We start from the raw sequence: 26,520 nt of genomic DNA, 5'->3' as shown, positions 1-26,520 counted from the left end.
AAGATAAGATCATTTCAGGTCAAATGTTTTCACAGTGCAGGATCACTAAAATGATGCATTTTCACACTCCTTTTCAAAATACTGGTAATTTTGTTTCATTCAGATCTTTTTAAAAATGGTATTGTTCTCATTTGAAAGATCATACCTTACTTAATTCATGTAGTCAGTGTAACTGGCATAACGGGCAGATATCACCATGGACCATTATGTAATTGTTCACCATTCTCCATTAATCAGACTATGAAGCCCTGGCCTGAACTTGCCTGAACCAGATTACTTAAAACCGACCTTCAGATGTGGAAAATTATATAATACCGAGGCTACTTTCACACTCACCGGGTTTCCTTGTTTTGCAGTACTGTCCCCCGCTGCAGCTCGTCCTGAGGCGGAAGTAGGTCTATGGGGACTAACACGCACTGGTGACACTGTGAGGTGCAATGGAAGTAGCAAAATCAATGCAAGGCCACCGCAAACTCTGCAGTGCATTGCCGTATGATTTATGACTACCACACGGATTATGCAGTGATGCAAGTCTATGGTGATTTGGTGTCGACGCTCTATCGCGGTAGTGGCACAACACGCATATTGCACTCTGCCGCAGGGATACTTACTGTATACTTTCAACCTTGGTACTGAGCAATAGTAAAGGTGGCCACTAACGGTCCAATTTCTAGCAAAAAAAGTTCGAGCAATTAGAAATTCTGATCGGACTAAAAACCGTTCACTACACCATCAACTAACCAATCATTGCTTTCTATCTATCACGACCAACAAGAAAATCCAAATTTTGGTTCGACGAAAATTCAATCGGATGATTGTTTTTATAATCGTTCATTATCGATTGTGCCCATCAACTGAGATTATTTACAACCAATCCGATCAGAATTTCTGATCGCACGAACGATTTTTCGCTAGAAATTGGACCGTTAGTGGACAGCTTTAGTCTGAATTGTGGAAACACTGAAATGACCAGTGACTCAAGTTAGATAGTTACTTATATAATGCACTGATATTACTGACTGGTTCTTACATTCAAAGGCAAATACAGTAAATACATTTTAGCTAGATTCTGTTATTATTGGTACTTGAAGCAGACCCAAAATCTTGCAGGGCACACAATGAAAAGTCTTTATTGCCACATATACTGTAGTTTGCAGAAGAAATTCACTTCTCTGTGTTATGTGTTTGTTTAGCCAGATCAAAGTGTTTTTATTAGCTCTTATCATTAGCTGGGAATAGACTGCAGGAGCTCTGCCACACCTGTCTCCTCAAACAATAAACACTGAGGCTTAACACTTTTAGTGCTCCCTGGAAAGTGAATCCAAGTTAAAACTCCAAGTTTGTTTAGGATTTCCATAAATTACAATGAAGATTTTTTCTTTTCCATAAAGGTTAGCGTGCTGTGGCTGATCTTTTAGAGAGGACATTCTGAGTTTAGTTCAATTTTACAGGATGTAAACAGGAACAGGATGTAAGCCCGACGAAGGCTGCAAGGCCGAAAGCTTGCTTATTCTTATTCATTTTTAGTTAGCCAATAAATGGTATCATCCTGATGTAAAACTTCTTGCTTTTACTGATGGCTAACACGGTACAGTACCCTACTGCTAGTTCAATTTTAACTACCTTGCGACCGCTCCACACCCATGGGTGTGGCCGCGGCGGCAGCCCCAGGACCGCCTAACGCTGATTGCCGTCAAGCCCTGAAGCTGCAGTTTGCAGGAGATCGTGCACAGGATGCGTGCGCATCTCCTCGGGGAGCAGAGCTCCGCCCCCTCTTCAGTCTCCGAGCGGGCACTCGGAAGACTGTTAGACGGCGTGATCGCTGTCTATTTACATGTACATTGCTGCGATCGGCAGCAGCGCTGTACTGGGGACAGCCGTGTGGCACGGCTGTCCCCCTGGGGAACAAGAGAGCGACCGGCTCTCATAGGCAGAAGCCTATGACAGCCGATCGCCAGGATTGGTCGGCTGGGGGGTGGGAGGGTTTAAAAAAATAAATAAATAGTAAGAAAAAAAAAAAACTATTGATTTAAAAAGAAATAAACACTGGGGGGGGGGGGGGGAATCAGACCCCACCAACGGAGAGCTCTGTTAATGCAGGGAAAAGGGGGGGGGATCAATCCTCTGCTGTATTGTGCGGCCCTGCAGCTTGGCCTTAAAGCTGCAGTGGCCAATTACAGAAAAAACAGCCTGGTCTTTAGGGGGGTTTAGCACTGTTGTCCTCAAGTGGTTAAGAAGCCATTTCACCACTATTGTAATTGTCTTCCTCAGTTTAGCTGAGGAAACTGCTTGAATTTGTGGCAAATCATCTACAATGCAAGCTCGACAGAATCTAAGATCAGCATGGTCTAGTTGAAATGCACATATTTTCCTTTGGAACTACCATAAACTGAATGAAAATGTTCATAACATTTTTTATTACTGCTTAATGGGTGCCTAAGATGGTGAGGGAGAAAAAAATGTTCATAGAATTTTTTTTATTATTGCTTAAAGGGTGCCTGAGATGGTGAGGGAGAAAAAAATTATACATACCTGGGGTTTCTTCAGCCCCCTCCAGGCTTATCGCTCCCTTGCCGACCCGCGCCACCTGGATCGTCCACATCTGGCTCCAGAAAATCCCCCAGTGGACGCAGGCGCTGCCTGGCCACACATGCTCCCCCTTCGCGCTCCTATCACCGGGAGCGCTCTGCGCCTCCTGGCGGCCGGAGCACAGTATGCCCTGGTCCAGAGGACTTTCCGGGGCCAATTGCAGAGGTTCCAAATGGCGCAGAAGGATGTCGAGGGAGCAATAAGCCTGGAGGGGGCTAAAGAAAGCCCCAGGTATGTATAATTTTTGTCTCCCTCACCATCTCTGGTTCACTTAAATTACTATACTGGCAGTGCAGAAGACAATAGATAACAAGTTCCAGTTAAGTATTGTCTACCAAAGTCCAGTACACACAGGCAGCTATGGCAGTATTTCAGCCACTTGAGAGGACATATAGGTCAATCCATTACTGTGAAATGTAATATGTTAGACAAATTAGACAAATTCTAACTAGAGGAAAACAATTCATATAAAGGAAAGCACTGAACAGCATGTTCTCTTTCCAGCATGTATTTTGTTTTATCAGCATTTAAGCCAAACTAGAATTACTGAAACTGAATCTTCAGTATCGGAGTTGGCACTCCCTGTGCCGCCTGTTTGTTGGAATAAATATGGGTACAAATGTAATTATATCCTCAGCTTATGAATGATGTAGTCACTTTCCTATATAAAAGCAACTTAATAAAGGGACTGTCATTGTCTCTCTCCAAACAAATAGTAGAGCTACCGGTACTTTGCGAATGATCTGTTAGCAGACCAATGTCACAGACCGGGCTAAACACAGGCAACTGGTTATGCTTAGATGAAAATACACACAGCTAGTCTACACAGATGCCTTACTCAATAGTTATGTTTATACTTTTAGCATGAGACATTTAAAAAAGAAACGGAACAATACTTGTGTAAATAGTTATACTATTTAGGGACACACTGCTGGCCTGTTTAGATGGTTAAGTGCTTGGAATGCCTTGATGAAGTTGTGCTACAAATTCAGAGCAATTTTATTCGGAGCAGATAAAAATGGCGCAGGACGAGTGCTGATAAAAATGGCACCGGGTAAAAGCCACGACTAGCGGCAAGGAGGTTGAATTATGGTACCCGATAGGTAGATGTTTATCGGGCACCATAATTTAACCTTCTTGATGCTAAACACGGCTTTAACTATTGTTACCTATGGCAGCAGGGAGTTGGTTAAGTTAGTCGAGATTAGGGTTAGGCAGCGGTGGGGGAGTGGTTAGAATTAGGCAGCAGCAGTGGAGTAGCTAGGATTATGCAGCAGGGGTGGAGTGTTTAAACTTAGGCAGCCGGGGTGGAATGGTTAGGGTTAGGCACCTGGGGGCTCTTAGAGTTAGGTATAGGTAGGGGGAGGGTTTAGTGTGAGAGTAGGCAGGGTTGTAGGTATACATTATGTAAAATAGCTCAAAAGTCTTTGGGAAAGGGATGGCCAAGGCAGTTGTTAAATAATCTATACAATCAATCATCAATTAATAATATCAAATCTCATGCATCCTGCCAACAAGATAAAGATACTAGATAAAAAATAATAATGAGAGTTGGCTCTTGGGTGCATGAAAAATTTACAAAAAGCTTTATTATATAACATCACGAATAAAAACTACCACATAAACACATACTAGAAATCTATGAAGGGTCTAAAACAAATGAATCATTCCTCCCGGAGAGCAACCTGCTGGTTAGAACTAAATGAGGCTGCAGTCCTCAAGCAATCCCCCCAGACAGAGAGTCCTGCTTCCAGATGGATGTAGAGTATCCACTAAAGTGATATAACCAGGATGGTATATTCTTAGGATAGAACAAGTTCACAAACCACAGATAAAGATGATATCATCCAGACTAATGCACAGCCATGTATTGAAGGGATGCCGCTGTGGAATGTTAATGAGACAAGCATTTGTAATCCATGAGGATCCTAGTTGATATAGTATAGGCATGAACACGTAAATGTCCCGAAACTCCCCCAATCGCAGGGAACACAGCAACAGGTGTATATTCGATATACAATGGGCCCTGTAAGTGCCTGGTGCAAAGCGTAGCAGATGGATAAAAGCGCAGATATGTCAATGGCAGTTCATGCATATGTCAGCAATCCGTCATTTGTGCAAGGTGGACATAACATATGAGAGTCCAGGATCTCCCTCAATCGCAGGGAACAACAGCAGATGTATATTTGATGCACAGTAGGCCATGCAGGTATCAGATGCAAAGCATGGCAGAATATACAGATATGCCAAGTACGATTCATGCATGTATCAGCAAGCCATAGTTACCATCCTGGTATCCAAATAGTGGAACTGTATGGAAGTTCAGCGGCTCCTGAGGTGCACTCCGGAGAGGATTAATGGCTGTCGTGGAGGCCTGACATGTTTCGCCGCCTCTCGCGGCTTTTTCAAAGGCAGACAGCAACACATACAAATGTGCACGCCATAATGGCGTTTATATCCACCGCCGTGTGTGTCACGGACCCGCCCAACCCCGCCCACGCACCCGCCCACGTCCACCAATGAGCGTCAGGGACGCACCGAGCGGCCAAACGTCGCAAGGTACGCCCACCAACGCACAGCGAGGACGCGCGAGACCAGCCCGCTGGAACGCAAATGCGCACCAACATGCCAACCAAGAAGCGCATGACGCAACCTGGGAGGCGAATAGCAGGCGAGACCCAGGGCGGGGCGGAGGCAGGGAGGGGCGGGACAGAGACCCAAACCGCAGCAGAATTCACATAATTCAAAATCCCCATAGTAACAGGTGGCTAAATAGTCAAAACAAAAAAGCATATATCCATGTGTAAGGAACATTCAGCTACATAAGTTCCACACTGGACACATTTATAAATACATACAAATAACTAACTATGTGGCATAGGGGCTTGGAGGTACAGCAGCCGTGGCTCAAAGTAGATGATTAACCACGGCAACAGGACCATGGATGCCAATAGCATCCAGAACCACAGCCCCTATATAAACAAACAAAAAAGAACCAAAAAAAAAAAACAAACAAAAAGCAAAGGATCTCTAAATATATGAAGTCAGGGCGAGAGGAGCAATAATCAAGACAATATAATAGTGATAGTACTGCACACTAGGGCCCGCACCTAGCAAGCCCGATGTATGCACAGTCGACTACATGTCGCAGGGGGAGAGAGCAAAGAAAATGCCCACAGGGTGGAGACAAACAGAATGCCCCACCAAAAGCAGGGGGGAGGAACACCTCAGAGCCGAGGTGAGGTTTCGGCTCTGAGGTGTTCCTCCCCCCTGCTTTTGGTGGGGCATTCTGTTTGTCTCCACCCTGTGGGCATTTTCTTTGCTCTCTCCCCCTGCGACATGTAGTCGACTGTGCATACATCGGGCTTGCTAGGTGCGGGCCCTAGTGTGCAGTACTATCACTATTATATTGTCTTGATTATTGCTCCTCTCGCCCTGACTTCATATATTTAGAGATCCTTTGCTTTTTGTTTGGTTTTTTTTGGTTCTTTTTTGTTTGTTTATATAGGGGCTGTGGTTCTGGATGCTATTGGCATCCATGGTCCTGTTGCCGTGGTTAATCATCTACTTTGAGCCACGGCTGCTGTACCTCCAAGCCCCTATGCCACATAGTTAGTTATTTGTATGTATTTATAAATGTGTCCAGTGTGGAACTTATGTAGCTGAATGTTCCTTACACATGGATATATGCTTTTTTGTTTTGACTATTTAGCCACCTGTTACTATGGGGATTTTGAATTATGTGAATTCTGCTGCGGTTTGGGTCTCTGTCCCGCCCCTCCCTGCCTCCGCCCCGCCCTGGGTCTCGCCTGCTATTCGCCTCCCAGGTTGCGTCATGCGCTTCCTGGTTGGCATGTTGGTGCGCATTTGCGTTCCAGCGGGCTGGTCTCGCGCGTCCTCGCTGTGCGTTGGTGGGCGTACCTTGCGACGTTTGGCCGCTCGGTGCGTCCCTGACGCTCATTGGTGGACGTGGGCGGGTGCGTGGGCGGGGTTGGGCGGGTCCGTGACACACACGGCGGTGGATATAAACGCCATTATGGCGTGCACATTTGTATGTGTTGCTGTCTGCCTTTGAAAAAGCCGCGAGAGGCGGCGAAACATGTCAGGCCTCCACGACAGCCATTAATCCTCTCCGGAGTGCACCTCAGGAGCCGCTGAACTTCCATACAGTTCCACTATTTGGATACCAGGATGGTAACTATGGCTTGCTGATACATGCATGAATCGTCCTTGGCATATCTGTATATTCTGCCATGCTTTGCATCTGATACCTGCATGGCCGACTGTGCATCAAATATACATCTGCTGTTGTTCCCTGCGATTGAGGGAGATCCTGGACTCTCATATGTTATGTCCACCTTGCACAAATGACGGATTGCTGACATATGCATGAACTGCCATTGACATATCTGCGCTTTTATCCATCTGCTACGCTTTGCACCAGGCACTTACAGGGCCCATTGTATATCGAATATACACCTGTTGCTGTGTTCCCTGCGATTGGGGGAGTTTCGGGACATTTACGTGTTCATGCCTATACTATATCAACTAGGATCCTCATGGATTACAAATGCTTGTCTCATTAACATTCCACAGCGGCATCCCTTCAATACATGGCTGTGCATTAGTCTGGATGATATCATCTTTATCTGTGGTTTGTGAACTTGTTCTATCCTAGAATATACCATCCTGGTTATATCACTTTAGTGGATACTCTACATCCATCTGGAAGCAGGACTCTCTGTCTGGGGGGATTGCTTGAGGACTGCAGCCTCATTTAGTTCTAACCAGCAGGTTGCTCTCCGGGAGGAATTATTCATTTGTTTTAGACCCTTCATAGATTTCTAGTATGTGTTTATGTGGTAGTTTTTATTCGTGATGTTATATAATAAAGCTTTTTGTAAATTTTTCATGCACCCAAGAGCCAACTCTCATTATTATTTTTTATCTAGTAGGTATACATTACCTGGTCCTGGGCAATCGGGCCGCCTCCACTTCCTAGTTAGTTTGCAACTGTCCTTTAGCCAGCCTATCTCCATGCTGCTTCACTCCCCACATGGTGATTGTCTAGCTGCAGGACTCCTGCACACTAACCAGGAAGTGGAGGAGAAGACGAGATGGCCGGGACCAGGTAATGTATGCAGATGCCGATAATGACATCTTGTTACTAAGGTTGTTTAACGTTTTACGACATTTGTAGAACATTAACAACCTTAGTAGCAAGATGTCATTATCGGCATCACCCTGCACCATTTTATGCGGTACTATTTTTTAATGTGTGCATTTTATTATTCCTGTCTTGTATTTCTGTGCCTTCAAAATGGCAGTTGTTGCCTTTTCAAAAATTCCTGTTAAGCAGGAAGTAGAGTGAGTATCAGCGGCTATGCAGACGGAGATCAGTGGCAAGTGAGCAGCGATTGGAACGAGCAGGGAGGTGACTTGCGCATACGAGGCTTTCCGCTGCACTTACTCGGAAAAGAGGGGGGAGCATGGAGGGAAGCCCCGGGGAGAGGAAGAAGTTGGGTTCCCCTCCACGCGGCTGAATCTCAGTGTGGCCTCGGCTCCCCCGTCCAACACTGCAACTCCCATCATTGCGCCTCCCACAGCACTCAGGGCGGACGCCCGTCTGGCCCACCCATAGAAACGGGGCTGCTAGCAGGGAGTAGCCCCGCTACTGCAGGTGGGCCTAGAGATGTGGGAGGGCCTCAACTACTAAACTTCTCTTTCTCTGATACTCCATATCCAGTGTTTTTGTGGTTACACATGTTATGGTTGTAAAGATCCTGATGGCCACACTTGTTTAATATAAACCTTGTAAGATGGGCCTCCAGGCTGTGAGGGTCACCAAGAAGAGGCAAAGGAAGGGTTGTGAACCATAAGGGGCACCATAAAAGTTTTGCTGATTGTTGTTACGCCCCTGCTACCCCAGCTCTAGATTAAGATGATTTACATACATGCTTCCTACCAAAGTGACCGGACTGGAGGCCTCTGTCCCCTCATACTGCTACAAACACTGCTATGTGATGTGACTAAAGACAAAATGGGAAAAGGAAAACACATTTTGCTGGCAACCCCTTTTCACGTTTCAGGAGAAACTACTCAGTCACAGTCACCAATTGTTCATACTATTTAATTGTATCAATTCCTATGGTTGACTTTACTAGATCTGTAGCTGAAGTTAGTAGAAAAGAACAAATGAATGAAGAACCATTGAGATGTAACAAGCATCCGAGCATTTGCTATTTAAATCCCATGTTTTATGTTGTATTCTTTGGCTCTTGGATTATGTTTCATGAATCGTAGAACAAAATAAACACTGATGTTCCTGTCACTTTAAATGATTTATGTTTGAGTAGGGCATACTGGTGTTCTTGGTATTAGACCAAAAGCAGCAACTTGTTTAACAAATAATTCCCTCTTTTATAGTATATTATCTTAAAGAGGCACTGTAGCGACATAAAGTATAGTTGAATTCAGTAACTTATTCAGAATACCCACTTTTGCATTAATTATCTTGGTTTCAGAAACACTTTGTATATCTATATATTGCTGTATATTGATATGTAGCCCTGTCCTCCCAGTGATGTCATAGCCGAGGCTGTTTAGCTATGTGGCTGGATGGTGTAATAGTGGCTGGAAGGTGTAATGGTTAAGGGCTCTGCCTCTGATGCAGGAGACCAGGGTTCAAATCTTGGCTCTGCCTGTTCAGTAAGCCAGCACCTATTCAGTAGGAGATCTTGGGCAAGACTCCCTAACACTGCTACTGCCTATAGAGCGCAACCTAGTGGCTGCAGCTCTGGCGCTTTGAGTCCGCCAGGAGAAAAGCACGATATAAATGTTATTTGTCTTGTCTTGTCTTGTCTATGCAGAATTCTCCTCCCAGAGCATTCTGGGAGACCAGGTATTATTTCTGCTGGGTTTGAAACTCTCCGTAAACAAACATTCTGCAGAGATCACCTGACAGCACTAAAGATATCACTACTCTTTATAAATTTCAGAGTGTAACTTAGTAAAAGTAAATCAGTGGATAAGGTAAATTTTACAATGGGCAAACACTGACCAAATAATTTGTAAAGTAATATTGTAAAAAAAATAAGCAATTTAATTAATTACGTTATTTTCAGTACAGTTCTGCTTTAAGATATTTTTATTTTTATTTTTTATGAAAAAAAAAACTATTGTGGTGCCAAATCCTTGTCATTTCCACATGAAACCACTCTGGGAATTTTAAAACATAAGGAACTTTTTATCTTCTTATGACACGTAGAAAAAGCTTTCCTTTGGGTTAACTGCATGCTTGATCACATCTCTTTGTCGGGATATTTACTCATAAGGCTTTCCCCACTAGCTCCCCCTCTATGCTCTCCATTGACTACTCCTGTAGATGTTCCCACTGACTATACATCTAGCGCAAGGGTGTCAAACTCAAATACAAAGTGGGCCAAAATTGTACACTGGGATCTAGTTGCGGGTCAACCTAATGTCTACTGGCCACCTTCCTCTCTTATAATGTTCCCAGGTGTCTAATGGCCCTCCTCCCTCTCTATACAGTTCCCTGGTGTCTAATGGCCCCTGCCAACCCCTATACAGTTCCCTGGTGTCTAGTGTTCCTCCCTCCCCTATACAGATCCCTGGTGTTTAGTGCTTTCCCCCTACCTCCCCCATATGGCTTCCCTGGTGTTCTGGGACTTCACCTCCAATGTAGCTTTCCTGGTCGTCTAGAGTGTGTCAAACATAATGCAAAAGTAAGGGAACCACTTGAGGGTCAAATTTGGCCCACGGGCCGGAGTTTGACATGTATCATCTAGGGGATCCTTACTACCTTCAATTCTAGGGGATGTAAGTGACTCAACCTGTAGATATCTGTCTCCTTGCCACGCCTCCATTTCTGGGCTCCTGTGCTACATCAGCCTTCACTGTTGTGAGGTCTCTGCAGGTGTAGGATTCGTGCAACTACTGATAAAGTCTCTAACCATCTTTTATCTTCTTACACAGTAGAAGATAAACTCCAAGGAGCAGGCAAAATAGTTTACTATTACTTTTCAGAAGTTCACCATACCAGAAATTGTTAAAGAGAACCAGAGATGAAGCACCCTCATGTATTTTATTACACTTATCAGTGGGAACATGACAGTAAACACCTACTCTGCTTTTAGTTTTATTCTTCTCAGTCTAATCTATCTGTTATCAACTGTGATAAGAATCCACCGACTGATTCAGTCTAGGTTTGACCTGGAATCATTATAGCTGAGTCACTCTTCTGTGGAGTCTTTTCAAGCCCAAGCCTGCCCCCTCCTGGCCCCCTACTCAGAGCTGTTGATATGGGAGGGGCTGCTGCTGCCGAGAAAGAAGCTCTGAAACAGACAAGTGTATCTGTGTGCAGTGTGCAGCCAGTCATTATCTACTGTATGCAGTTTCATTTCTATGAGAGACACTTCCTACAGGCAGCCATGCAGCATACCAGAATAATAGTTGAAAGCAGACAGATGAAAGGCAGCAGCAGCCCTGCTTGTCTGTAGTCTCATAGAGGCTAGACAGCACATCCAGAACAACTCATAACCCGGAAGCAGAACAGGTATGAGCCGGCAGCCATATTGGATATTTCCTGGAGCAATAATGGATAGAAAACACTCAAAAAGGCACACCAGAGTGGTGAAATTATCAGGTAGAGCATTTATTCTTTACAAGCTATCAACTGATATGATTATTTTGTGTGAATCGTTCATCTCTGGTTCCCTTTAAACTCAAGCACATAAAGTATACTATAGTACATTATCTTAATTCAGTAAATAATTCATAAGTCATTTTTTCTTTTCAATGCTTCAGCAAGTGAGGACAGACAGTGTCTAAGCTAGATCAAAATGCACTGTGCTCAATATGCAGGGATTTGCATGCAATAATCACGGTACAGCTTGCACAGGAAGCATGGGTCTTTGCAGTCAATGCAGGTATAGTACTGATAGTATGCACCTCTGTCTACATGTCTGTGTAGCCTGGATGATACTGTAGCGTTGCAGCCATGCACAAGCAAGTCGCAGATGACTGGCTAGTCCCTCAGTAATCAGGCAACTGCTTACACAGGAAGCATAGGTCTCACCGGCTGGTGCTTTGGAGGTAATCCCCGCAGTAGCATGCAGATATTGATCAGGCTATAAGTGGCTGCCAGTCTACCCACTGACCACAGCTCATATGATGCACGCTCCCACCCACTTTGCACTATAGCCAGATACAGAATACTGCACTGGTCAAAAAGCAGATTTACTCTAACAGAAGTTCTATTATATCTGTGTTTACTATACCAGGCGTTACTCTCATATACTTATAATGGTGCTTTGCCGGGACCTGGACATTTAGTTTACTATACCCAAAGTTTTACTATTTCAGAGTTTACTATAATGAGATTATTCTACTTTAAACAAATGCCCACATTTACTGTTCTTCCCTGAAATCCCATGGCACACATATATATCATGGCTCTGTTCTCACTCTCATACTGTGGTCACTCTGTTCCCTTGAGCGACAGTTTGGGGCTGAGTGCTGTACAGATGCATCGCTAGCCAAGAGGCTATGGACGTGGGAGGAGGAATGATGTGCAAATGCATGATGGAGTGGGTTCAAGCAGGCGTGGGTGAGGAGAGAAGCAATTGCAAACTGTGATAAGCAACGGTTAAAATGCAAATATAAGTTAACAGAAGAATATATACCGTAGCTGAAATGTGAACTGTCTTATATTCAATTATCTCCAAAATATATGTACTTCTGTAGCTAGACCTGCAACTGGGAAAGTGCTAATTAGCCATACCAGACTGTTCCACTGTTTTCTAAGCAAACACAGTAGAGTCAACTGTAAAGACCACAAAAGACTAATGCCATCATCACTGTGGTCTGTGCTCTTGGAGGGATGATTACAGCCATCCCACTCAGACTGAGCTGCTGTGCAGGAAATTAAAAGAGGAAAATACAGAGGGGTATTTAAATACCAATTACAAATATATGTAATGATTTTCTAAATTGATAAATGGCATTTACTAGTAACTTCTAACACTTTTTGATCAATGGATTACACTGTTTTGTAAGTTGTTTACAAGTCCTGACAACTGATCACTGTACTTTATTATACAGTTTTTTATTTTTCTTTCTTTTTTACTAGCTACCTCATAACATTTTTTAATACTGACTGATTTATACCTTTTTTAAGCTTCTGTTTTAATGGATCGTTTCCTAAATACTCTTAGCATGTGTTGAATTTAATCAGTTCCCGTTTTGTTGGCGAGCTGCTTTAACTTGAGTCTTCATCCATCATCTATTCCAGCTTGAATATTTCTTCCGGCAGTTGTGCCAGAATGTGACTTCATTGAGAGTTATTGTGTTGTGGAGAGCTGCCTGTACACAGTCAGCCTGCCAGATACACGAGTTGTATGGTCGTTCTATCTTCTAGTCTTGTGTGAAGATCTTTGGAGAGAATAGTGTGTACTTCAGTTCTGCTCTCATCCATCCCTACTACTGTATGCCTTTCTGTTCTCCTCCATCCCTACTACTGTATGCCTTTCTGTTCTCATCCATCCCTACTACTGTATGCCTTTCTGTTCTCATCCATCCCAACTACTGTATGCCTTTCTGTTCTCATCCATCCCAACTACTGTATGCCTTTCTGTTCTCATCCATCCCTACTACTGTATGCCTTTCTGTTCTCCTCCATCCTAACTACTGTATGCCTTTCTGTTCTCATCCATCCCTACTACTGTATGCCTTTCTGTTCTCATCCATCCCAACTACTCTTTGCCTTTCTGTTCTCATCCACCCTACTACTGTATGCCTTTCTGTTCTCATCCACCCTACTACTGTATGCCTTTCTGCTCTCATCCATCCCTACTACTGTATGCCTTTCTGTTCTCATCTATCCCTACTACTTTATGCCTTTCTGTTCTCATCCATCCCTACTACTGTATGCCTTTCTGTTCTCATCCATCCCAACTACTGTATGCCTTTCTGCTCTCATCCATCCCTACTACTGTATGCCTTTCTGTTCTCATCCATCCCAACTACTGTATGCCTTCTGTTATCGTCCATCCCTACTACTGTATGCCTTTCTATTCTCCTCCATCCCTACTACTGTATGCATTTTTGCTTTCATCCATCCCAACTACTGTATGCCTTTCTGTTCTCATCCATCCCAACTACTGTATGCCTTTCTGCTCTCATCCATCCCTACTACTGTATGCCTTTCTGTTCTCATCCATCCCTACTACTGTATACCTTTCTGCTCTCATCCATCCCTACTACTGTATGCCTTTCTGCTTTCATCCATCCCAACTACTGTATGCCTTTCTGTTCTCATTCATCCCTACTACTGTATGCCTTTCTGTTCTCATCCATCCCTACTACTGTATGCCTTTCTGCTCTCATCCATCCATACTACTGTATGCCTTTCTGTTCTCATCCATCCCAACTACTGTATGCCTTTCTGTTCTCATCCATACCTACTACTGTATGCCTTTCTTTTCTCATCCATACCTACTACTGTATGCCTTTCTTTTCATATCCATACCTACTGCTGTTTGCCTTTCTGTTCTTATCCATCCCTACTTCTGTATGCCTTCCTGTTCTCATCCATCCCTACTACTGTATGCCTTTCTGCTCTCATCCTTCCCTACTACTGTATGCCTTTCTGCTCTCATCCATCCCTACTACTGTATGCCTTTCTGTTCTCATCCATACCTACTACTGTATGCCTTTCTGTTCTCATCCATCCCAACTACTATATGCCTTTCTGTTCTCATCCATACCTACTACTGTATGCCTTTCTGTTCTCATCCATCCCTACTACTGTATGCCTTTCTGTTCTCATCTATTCCTACTACTGTATACCTTTCTGTTCTCATCCATCCCTACTACTGTATGCCTTTCTGTTCTCATCCATCCCTACTACTGTATGCCTTTCTGTTCTCATCCATCCCTACTACTGTATGCCGTTCTGTTCTCATCCATCCCAACTACTGTATGCCTTTCTGTTCTCATCCATCCCTACTACTGTATGCCTTTCTGTTCTCATCCATCCCTACTACTGTATGCCTTTCTTTTCTCCTCCATCCCTACTACTGTATGCCTTTCTGTTCTCATACATCCCTACTACTGTATGTCCCTCTGCTCTCATCCATCCCTACTACTGTATGCCTTTCTGTTCTCATCCATCCCTACTACTGTATGCCTTTCTGTTCTCATCCATCCCTACTACTGTATGCCTTTCTGTTCTCATCCATCCCAACTATTGTATGCCTTTCTGTTCTTATCCATCCCTACTACTGTATGCCTTTCTGCTCTCCTCCATCCCTACTACTGTATGCTTTTCTGTTCTCATCCATCCCAATTACTGTATGCCTTTCTGTTCTCATCCATCCCTACTACTGTATGCCTTTCTGTTCTCATCCATCCCTACTACTGTATGCCTTTCTTTTCTCATCCATCCCTACTACTGTATGCCTTTCTGTTCTCATCCATCCCAACTACTGTAAGCCTTTCTGTTCTCATCCATCCCTACTACTGTATGCCTTTCTGTTCTCCTCCATCCCTACTACTGTATGCCTTTCTGTTCTCATCCATCCCTACTACTGTATGCCTTTCTGTTCTCATCCATCCCTACTACTGTATGCCTTTCTGCTCTCATCAATCCCTACTACTGTATGCCTTTCTGTTCTCATCCATCTCTACTACTGTATGCCTTTCTGCTCTCATCCATCCCTACTACTGTATGCCTTTCTGTTCTCTTCCATCCTAACTACTGTATGCCTTTCTGTTCTCATCCATCCCTACTACTGTATGCCTTTCTGCTCTCATCCATCCCTACTACTGTATGCCTTTCTGTTCTCATCCATACCTACTACTGTATGCCTTTCTGTTCTCATCCATCCCGACTACTGTATGCCTTTCTGTTCTCATTCATCCCGACTACTGTATGCCTTTCTGTTCTCATCCATCCCAACTACTGTATGCCTTTCTGTTCTCCTCCATCCCTACTACTGTATGCCTTTCTGTTCTCATCCATCCCTACTACTGTATGCCTTTCTGTTCTCATCCATCCCTACTACTGTATGCCTTCCTGTTCTCATCCATCCCTACTACTGTATGCCTTTCTGTTCTCATCCATCCCTACTACTGTATCCCTTTCTGTTCTCATCCATCCCTACTACTGTATGCCTTCCTGTTCTCATCCATCCCTACTACTGTATGCCTTTCTGTTCTCATCCATCCCTACTACTGTATGCCTTTCTGCTCTCATCCATCCCTACTACTGTATGCCTTTCTGTTCTCCTCCATCCCAACTACTGTATGCCTTTCTGTTCTCATCCATCCCTACTACTGTATGCCGTTCTGCTCTCATCCATCCCAACTACTGTATGCCTTTCTGTTATCGTCCATCCCAACTACTATATTCCTTTTTGTTATTGTCCATCCCAACTACTGTATACCTTTGTGTTCTCATCCATACCTACTACTGTATGCCTTTCTGTTCTCATCCATCCCTACTACTGTATGCCGTTCTGTTCTCATCCATCCCAACTACTGTATGACTTTCTGTTCTCCTCCATCCCTACTACTGTATACCTTTCTGTTCTCATCCATCCCGACTACTGTATGCCTTTCTGCTCTCATCCATCCCTACTACTGTATGCCTTTCTGTTCTCATCCATCCCAACTACTGTATGCCTTTCTGCTCTCATCCATCCCAACTACTGTATGCCTTTCTGCTCTCATCCATCCCAACTACTGTATGCCTTTCTGCTCTCATCCATCCCAACTACTGTATGCCTTTCTGCTCTCATCCATCCCTACTACTATATTCCTTTCTGTTATCGTCCATCCCAACTACTATATGCCTTTCTGTTATCGTTCATCCCTACTACTGTATGCCTTTCTGTTCTCATCCATCCCTACTACTGTATGCCTTTCTGTTCTCATCCATCCCTACTACTGTATGCCTTTCTGTTCTCATCCAGCCCTACTACTGTATGCCTTTCTGTTCTCACCATCCCAACTACTGTATGCCTTTCTTTTCTCATCCGCCCTACTACTGTATGCCTTTCTGTTATCCATCCCTACTACTGTATGCCTTTCTGTTCTCATCCATCCATACAATGAGGACAGCCATGTTCTGTTTGTCACAGGCTGCTATCAGCTATCAGGAGATGCTATCAGCTTGCCTCTGTGTAAATGCAGTCCCTTCTCCTCCTCCCTCCTCCTCTCTGCCTCTGAAATCTCTGGCTAGTAACATCTCTTCCTCGTCCTGCCCAGACTGAGCTCCTATAAGCTCTTGCTACTGTTTGAAAATGCCAAGGCTTTCTGAAAAGCTGTGGGCGAGGCTTGTTTAGTTTATAGGGAATTAGAGTATTAAAACAAAACAAAAAAAATATTTGGCTTGAGGAATGCCCTATAAACTATATGAAAGGAAGGAACACAATTATGCCATGAGTAAAAGTTTATCTCGGATCCACTTTAAGGTCCTTTAAGACAAATTTGGTTATTCCCAGAATCCAAAAAACATTTGGTGCATGGGCCTTTTCCTATGCAGCCCCTACTCTATGAAACTCACTTCCACAATCAGTGTGAGACGCTACTTCTCTGGACAGCTTTAAGAAAAGGCTAAAAATCCACCTCTTTTCCTGAGCCTTTGAGACTGCAAAACGGAGAGAGAGAAATTTTTTTTTTAATTATTACTTAAGTAACAACATTGCATTGTTAAAAGCCAATCTAGGTCTGTCTAGAACAGTTTTTCTCAACATTACTTTGGCATGTAGCCCTTTTGAAAGCCTGTTTCCTTTAAGTTTCTTCTTCAGGCCCTCTCTTTAAGTTTCTTCTTATGAAGGCCCTCAAAACGCTGAGTGAACTCAACTTGCCTAACCGTCATGCACCCATCCAGTGACTAAGCATTTCCCATACTCATACTGTGCTGCATGATCTGGTTTAAATGTATTACTGTATTGTCTTATTTTTGTATGTCACTCCTAAATATTGTCTACAAAAATAACTAATGTCCAGTGCTGCATAATATGTTGGTGCTTTATAAATGCAATACATAAATTCAGGCATGTTTCAGACCCAGTTCTAGAACATGCCTGAAGAAGAAACTTAAAGTTTTGAAAACTTGCAAAGAAATCTTGTACAGCTAGTCATTAAAGGTATCACCTAAACAACTTCTGTTGTTCTGTCTTCAGATTCTCTCCATGACTAATACCGGACCATGCGCAAATAATTGATGAAATAAACTCAAGCACACCCTGAACTCATCAGAAGTACCCCTTGGGGTAAGCATTCCACATGTCGAGAGCCTAGGTTCTACAAGAAAGCATCATGCACTTTGTCATTATTATTTTTATTGTGGTTCATACATAGCATTGACACATTTTCTGCAGTGCTTTGCAGAGTGTATTGAACAATTCACATCTCGAACTGTTCCTAAGTACATGTCCCAAACAGTCAAGAGCCAATTTCATTAGTAAGTCAATTCAACTTCCTAGTGTGGCTTGGTGTTTGACAGAAGGCACCCACAAACATGGGGAGAACATCCAGTCTCCAGAGAGTGTCCTGGCCAGGATTTACCTTTGGACTGAATTATCATGGTTCAGCTTTGACTGTTCCCCAGGTAGATTATTCTCTTCTACCTTCATTATACAATGAATATATAGAAACCGATTTGAATCCAGGCGTGTCCTCTGCACATTGTAGCACATGTCTCCTAATATATAATGTGTATTTTATTACAGCAGTGTATTTTGCAGAATGTTTGTTGGAAGCCATTTGTATCAGATAAGTTAGTGCTTGCACGGTGATCTGGTGATAGAAATCTGGCTGTTTTTCCTGAACTTGAAAGAAAAGGAGTATAACATTAATGAGAAATGTTCCATAAATAAAGCCGTAAAACTCTTTTCATTATAGAGCCAAGCTAAAAATATCCTTGGCACGTCCGAGGATTATTCTCAATATCTGCTCTTCAGGCAAGAATTTTTCATCATGTAGCGTGATGTGTCCCAGCAATAGTGCTCCTCATGGAAAGGTACCATAAAGTATTGAATGTTTAAATGCTGGAAGAATAGAGTAGAGATGTATATAGTGGGACATAATCTTGTCCCCATCCCCACCTGTTCCTGTTCAACGTAACTATTTCTAAAACTATCTCTGTTTTTCATTTGCCTTTCTATCACCAACCCATCCATGCATATCATGTTACTATGCCAATTTATTTTACTATCGTCCCAACCACTTTCCCACAAAATTCATTACTGTACAGCCTCTGTGTCGCCACTTCACATGTCCAGCCTCTGTTCTGTATCTGACTTCTTATCTGTTTCTCACATCATGTCTCCCACTTCTTCTCCTGAACTTCATGTGTACCACTTCATGCCCCACATTTAACCTTGTCTGTCCTCTGCTTCATATGGCCCACCTCTTGTTTATTCTCCCATTTCAAACGCCCAAATGTTATCCATCACTCACTTCATGTGCTGCACTCTGTTGTCTATCCACCCCCACTTCACATCAGGGCTGTGGAGGCGGGACAAAAATCATCCGACTCCAACTCCGACTCCAGTTTATGAAACCACTGACTCTGATTCCAACTCTGACTCCAGGTTCCCAAAATGACTCCAACTCTTCGACTCGCAGGGCTATGGAGTGGGTAAAAAAAATTATCCGACTCAGATGTTTCAGTTTATGAAACCTCCGACTCCAGGTACCCACAAATTGCTCTGACTTCACAGCTCTGCTTCACATACTCCACTTCTTGTCTGTCCTACAATTCATGTGCTGAACTACTTGTCCAGTGTTTACTGTCCCACTTTATGCCCCACCCACTTAAGGGCTGGTTCAGACGGACGTTTGGAGGCGTCGCGTTCGTTGGCGTTGCGTTGGTGATGCGTTCAGGCTTTTAGCAGCGTTCATTGCGTTCGGATGCGGTCGCGTTTTTTCTTCCCCTAGGGGGACATTACCCGTCGTGGTTAACCGCCCCTGGAAGCTACATGTAGCTTCCAGGGGCTCCTTGAACGCCAGTGAAAACCGGGACCCGAAAGCCACGTTTGTGCAAACGCGCGTAAAAGCTTGGTACAAACGCTCCCATTCACTTGAATGGGAGCGTTTAACTCCAAGCCCCGAACGCTGGCAGTAAACGCTCTGCAAACGTCTGTCTGAACCAGCCCTAATCATGTTTCTTCCCCACTTCATATGCACCATCTTTTGTCTGTCATGCATTTATAAGCTATTTACTGAAAGGAGGAGAAGTGTGTTGGTATGGCACCTAATATGAATGCATACTTAACCCTTTGGACCGACAGAAACCAGTACCATAGCTGCGGTACTACTGCAGGTCAACCACAATCTTGTTGTAGAGCCACAAATCCTTCTATCATCCCTGCAAACTTTGGTAATAAAAAGAACTGGATATTCCTTACTACCTCAGATTTTTGTTGTTTACAGTGGCTTTATTGCTTTATTATCATCATGCATCCTTCTACATTAGAGACTGGTCCACTACCGCAGCAAAGCAACACGTTTGTGCCACATGTGTGCAGTGTAAACCTTCTGCTGGAATATTACATTGTGTTGAGTGAACAATGGCATAACACAAATCGACAGCCAGCTTGGAGTCCAAGGTACACACAAGCACAAGGCAGAACAGATCCTATGAATCACTAAACAGCAATCATCAGGGTTGGGCAAGAGTTGCCTTGTTAACAGTGAAGGAACATTCAAGGCATATCTGTGGGCAGGCCAATGTATATGATTAGTAACTTGGAAAGTTTAAACTAAATATAAAATAACAGTCATTTATAATGGATTTATTGAATCCACATGTGCAAAAACGTCCATTTTGTATGATCAGTATTCCGATAATCCAGGCATCAAGAACTTTTTCCTAAATACAATAAGGGGCTATCTTCGTATAGATCGCCTATATACATTATATAATGCCTTATACAAACCAGTTCCATCTGTAAATGGCAATAATAATGTAACAGGAATTTTAAATTCTCTCTTTTGTTCTTAATCTTTGAGATCATAGTGTTGACTACATGACTAATTTTCGTTTGTTGTAACAAGAATGGAAAGATTCTCACCAGTGAGGACACAGACCGTTATAACAACTTGACCAACCTTCTAGGCTTTCCCCACTTTCAACACTTGCAGTTGGGGAGAGGAGAGTTATGGGAGGGGAGGGCTTATGTTGGGCAAACTTACTGTTGGGGATAGTTATACTGCCCACACTTGTGGTGGTGGTGGGGGAGGGGGTTTATGCAACCACATTTGCCATGTATTGGGAATTATGTTGGCTACACTTAATGGTGAAGCCGGGGGATGGTGTCTGCACTTGGGGAAAGGAATGGTTGGGAGAGTGGTTATGATGGCTGCATTTGCTAGAGGAAAAGGAGGTGGGTCACATTGGCCACACTGGGTGGTAACAGTGAAAGTGGAGAATGGAATCTAAGTAAAAGTTCCCTATTAGATTTTTGCTTGGGGGTGTCATGTTTTGTAGTTATGCCTCTGAATACATTATATTAGAGGTCTGATGTATCTGTAACTGTGATCTATGTTCTTGACTTAATGCTAGCATAGCTAGCATAGCATACAATTCAAAAATCTTCCAACTCCCCAACCTATGCTTAACCCTAACCCCCCACTCCCTGCTTATATCCCTGCCAATCACACAGAGTAAAATGAGCTATAACTTACTTTTCTCCTATGTTGCTGTCACTTACAGTAGGTAGTAGAAATGTTGCAGAGCTGACAGGTTTTGGACTAGCCCATCTCCTCATGGGGGATTCTCTGGGATTTCTTTATTTCAAGAGCACTTAGTCCAACTGCCAAAATAGTGCGCAAACAGGTGGGGGGCAGCATATTTGTATAGATTTCTTCCAGGGTTTGCTTTTGAACAAAATAAAGTTCTAAAAATACCCAATTAGGAGATGGACTAGGCAAAAACATGTCAGTTCTGTCAGATTTCTACTACTTATTGTAAGTGTGTTAGCAACATAGGAAAAGAGTAATTTATTGTTCATTTTACTCTGGAAGAAACCTACTTCTTATTTGTATGTGTTTACATGTATTTTACATTTTAACATTTTTTTTGCGATAGTGGCCCTTTAAGGGGGCCAAATGGTTTTCTAAAACGGCCCGTAGCAAATCTCTACTTGAGCTCCTTAGACAACCCCAAAAATCTTTGAAGCTTTGTAAAAACAACCCCACAGGCTTTTTTGCAATCATTTTCTGTTTCAGAAACACGGCTGGCTGAGGTTAGACTCCCCCTCTTCTCTTTTTTTTTCAGAATGACCACATTTAAAATTATACTTTGTTTGATAGACTTGAAGTCATTTTTTTCCTACCAAATGAACTATGTAATGCAGCTACAGTACGGAAAAATCTGGTCAGTCGTAGGCCGCAATTCAATAACTCAAGTCTCTGCTAGCAATCTACATAGCTGTCATTTCTGCATTCAAATGTTGGAAAACAAGGGACGGCTTATAGTTTTTGCGCTCGCGTCTACAAATCAAGATATGGAGAAATCTGAGTTAAATGAAACAAAACGTCTTTTAAGATGAATGTAAAAATGTCTGTGCATGTATGTTTTATTAATGATTGCTATGTCACAGAGAGTGACATGTTACAGCAAACTCTTACAATTAGGGTATAACTATACAATAATAATAATAATAGGGCTTCACTTGCCAGACCATGGTGGTTCCAGGCCTCACCAATACAAATGGTTAACCCATAAGTAGATACATGAATGCACTAGGCCGTGGAGCGCTACTCTGCGCAGAGAAGAAGTGTGCACGTCATTTCTTTGGACATCATATCGGCACACGCAATCCAATCACTGCTGCAGCCAATCACAGTGGGGCAGACAAACACAACTGGCAACTTAAAAATGTATGTAGTGTTGCACAACTAAAATAAACGTGTTTTGACTTAAAGGGAACCAAGCACCAATTTTGTTTTTCCTAGTATCTATAGCTATAGGACCTGCCATGTTTCCCCCTCCTCTTCTAGCTGCCCAGTATTTATCAAGGGGAATGTGGGAAGTTAGCATCTTTGACTTCTGTAAACTGAAGCATAGTGACCAATATCAACATTTGCTAATGTATGCAATAAAAAATATAGGGTGTGCCATTTATATGGATACACTTTAATAAAATGGGAATGGTTGGGGATATTAACGTCCTGTATGTGGAACATTTGTATATGTGAGGGGGGGGGGGACTTTTCAAGATGGGTGGTGGCCATGGTGGCCATTTTGAAGTCGGCCATTTTGAATCCAACTTTTGTTTTTTCAGTAGGAAGAGGGTCATGTGACACATCAAACTTACTGGGAATTTCACAAGAAAAACAATGGTGTGCTTGGTTTTAACGTAACTTTATTCTTTCGTGAGTTATTTACAAGTTTCTGACCACTTATAAAATGTGTTCAATGTGCTTCCCATTGTGTTGGATTGTCAATGCAACCCTCTTCTCCCACTCTTCACACAGTGATAGCAACACCGCAGGAGAAATACTAGCACAGGCTTCCAGTATCCGTAGTTTCAGGTGCTGCCCATCTCGTATCTTCACAGCATAGACAATTGCCTTCAGATGACCCCAAAGAGAAAAGTCTAAGGGGGTCAGATCAGGAGACCTTGGGGGCTATTCAACTGGCCCACGACGACCAATCCACTTTCCAGGCACCCATAATACACCCATAATATGGTGCACCACCACATCGTTGGAGGAAGTCGTGGGACATTACAGCTGCAGGGGGCCGGAAGAAGCCACAGGTAAGTGTCCGATTTTTATTTTTAACCCCCTGCCCCCACAGAACTCCCTTAACAATAAGGTGATTGGTACGCTGCTTGGAGAGAAGAGAGGGCCGGATTAACCAGAGCTGTGGAGTCGGAGCAATTTTGGGTACCTGGAGTCGGAGTCGGTGGTTTCAATAAACTGAGGAGTCAGAGTCTGATGATTTTTGAACCAAATCTATATCCTTTGTAAAAATTAGACTAAGGAGTCGGAGTCGAGGATTCGGAGCTTGGGTACCAAGCGCTGCCATAGACCCTGAACAAGCATGCAGCAAATCAGGTATTTCTGACATTTTTGTGAAATCTGACAAGATTAGCAGCATGCTTGTTTCAGGTGTGATTCAGACACTACTGCAGCCAAATAAACCTGCTGGGCTGCCATGCAACTTGTGTTGCTTAAAAGGAAATAAATATTGCAGCTTCCATATATGTTTCACTTCAGTTTTCCTTCAAAGTCATGTAACAAAGCCAAAGAGGCTACATAGCAACCATATTTAGTCTATGTGGGAACGGGGGCCGGTGACCACTGTCTGACCACACAATTCACATGGAGCATCATAATAATCCGCCAGCTATCCTTTTTCCAGACTGGGAAAATAAAAATTTGTCCCCCTTCTCCCATTTTAAAATTTCAGTCTGGTTCTTTAGCATTTTTTTATCTGGACAGAAGTTAAAAACCAGGCGCTCCGATTAAAAGTTAGACTGTTGACATCCTTAGCTAACCCATGCATGGCTTATATACAAATACCCAGCCCCTCCTACACTTGCCTTTTTATCCTGTACCACACAGTCCAACATAAATAATATTTGTGTCACTGTTCCTTTGTCATCATGAGAGTCGGGGAGTGTGTCTTGGACTCCCAGCTCAAAGCCTCTGCTGTTGATTCTGTGCATGTTAATCACATAGCAGGCTCATGCATGCATAACTAACATAAAAGGGTAGCAGTCTTATTTGTTACTGCTTAGTCAAAGTAGCTCAGTTTTGCAGCAGTCTGTGAGTACATCCAGCAAACGATGGCACACAGACAAAGATGTGATATATGCCTCTTGCCACGGCATTACACAGCATGTGTGCTCATATTTAAAGTGAACCTGAGGTGAGAGTGATGCGGAGGCTGCCATATTTATTTACTTTTAAATAGGAACTGTAACCAAGGATTGGACTTCACCCTAATCAGTAGCTGATACCTACTTTCCCATGAGAAATCTTTACCTTTTCTCGAATAGATCATCATGGAGGTCTGGATGGTTGATATTGTGGTGAAACCCCTCCCGCAGTGTGATGTCAATACCTAGGTCCTGACAGTTTCCTGTTTGTAAACCTCGTTGCTTTGTGGGAAATAATGTCTGTTTCCAACTGCCAAGCAACCAGTATCTCTCTCTGTGCATGTGTATATCTGTAAAAAAAAACAACCTTTTAGCCTATCGCATTGTGGTGTAGTAATAGATACAGTAATTGCAGTTGGTGCTTTTTTTTTCTCATGTCTCCCAGTAGTAAAGATGATAATGTGAAGGCTCATTGTGGATAAAACAATATGAACAGATTACATGCCGAATATCAATCATTTCTTGAACTCTCTTCTATTTTTTAAGTTCTCAATTTTCAATGTATTCTATTTTTTCCTCTTTTCGCTTAAATTCCTCTTTAATCAATACCAGTTGCCTGGCATTCCTGTTGATCTTCTGGCAACAATCAGAATGCTTGTTCGGGGTCTATGGCTAAAAGTGTAAGAGACACGGGATCAGGGGGATGGCCAGGCAACTTCCATTGTTTAAAAAGAAATAAATATGGCAGCCTCCATATCACTCTCACCTTGGGTTCCCTATATGTATACCGGTATATAAAGTACATCTACTAACACTGATTGTGTGAACTGTTTTAAATCTTATTTTTGGCTAACAGCTATGATTAGGTCAGGCTTTGTCAGTGGATACTAGAATAGCCACATATGAACTGTACTTACATGGCAAAAGCTGGGAGAGCTCCAAGTCTGATCACACATAAAAGGATGTGCAGATGTTCACCGCTAAATGCAGAATCCATTCTAGTTAATAATGTGCTACTCTCCGCTTTCTGCTTTGTAAGCCACCTGAAAGTCCATGTCAGTTCATGGAAGCAGATCTGCATCGGATTACATTAGTCAAGGACTTTTCATGCTCTGTGTATTTGCCTCTTATTGAGGATGAATAATAGCTCTGTGTCATATCCAGTGAATTAGAAACACAGGCTGGCTAGTGAGACTGAGCTTCAGGTCCTGTGTGATAGATACAATCTGTATACGTTTATTTCATCCATCCTATCTTATGTCATTACAAGAGCAGTGTGCTCAGAAACTTATTACCAGTGTGCATTCTTCACTTATATACAATGTGTGTGTTGTGTATGTGCGTGTGTGTGTGCGTGTGTGTGCGTGTGTGTGTGTGTGTGTGTGTGCGTGTGCGTGTGTATGTGCTTGTGTGTGTTTCTCTCTCTCTCTCTCCTGGACCTCACAAATACTGGTGTGTGTATGTCTGTCTGTCTGTCTGTCTCTCTCCTGGACCAAAATTCTGGTGTGTGTACTGTATGTCTGCCTGTCTCTCTCCTGGACCAAACAAATACTGGTGTGTGTGTGTGTGTGTGTGTGTGTATGTGTGTTTGTGTCTCTCTCTCTCTCTCTCTCTCTTCTGGACCTCACAAATACTGGTGTGTGTGTGTGTGTCTTTTTTCTGCACCTCACAAATACTGGTGTGTGTGTGTGTGTGTGTGTGTGTGTGTGTGTGTGTGTGTGTGTGTATGTATGTGTGTTTGTGTCTCTCTCTCTCTCTCTCTTCTGGACCTCACAAATACTGGTGTGTGTGTGTGTGTCTTTTTTCTGCACCTCACAAATACTGGTGTGTGTGTGTGTGTGTGTGTGTGTGTGTCTGTGTGTCTGTGTGTGTGTGTGTGTGTGTCTGTGTGTGTGTGTGTGTCTTTTTTCTGCACCTCACAAATACTGGTGTGTGTGTGTGTGTCTGTCTCTCTCTTCTAGACCTCCCAAATGAGTGTGTGTGTGTGTCTCTCTCTATCTTCTGGCCCTCACAAATATGTGTGTGTGTTAGTAAGTGATTGTCATCTAGCAACATATGTCTTTAGAAT

General features: G+C 43.1%; 1 protein-coding gene across 6 annotated transcripts in view; it reads left to right on the top strand.

The window, feature by feature from the left end:
* Positions 1-26,520, top strand: part of SNCAIP (synuclein alpha interacting protein) — a 309,420-nt gene that overhangs the window by 44,018 nt on the left and 238,882 nt on the right. For 5 of the 6 annotated variants that reach the window (XM_068246969.1, XM_068246983.1, XM_068246945.1 and 2 more), the window contains exon 2: positions 17,799-17,888. The exons of the other annotated variant lie outside the window; for it this stretch is intronic. The gene's annotated coding sequence lies outside the window, so the exon portion shown is untranslated. The remainder of the gene's footprint in view (positions 1-17,798; positions 17,889-26,520) is intronic. 6 annotated transcript variants of the gene reach the window in all.

This window comes from Hyperolius riggenbachi, chromosome 1 (genome assembly GCF_040937935.1).
Source record: "Hyperolius riggenbachi isolate aHypRig1 chromosome 1, aHypRig1.pri, whole genome shotgun sequence".
Lineage (NCBI taxonomy): Eukaryota > Metazoa > Chordata > Amphibia > Anura > Hyperoliidae > Hyperolius > Hyperolius riggenbachi.
Note: the sequence above shows the minus strand (reverse complement) of the source record. Positions and strands in the feature narration are given on the sequence as shown.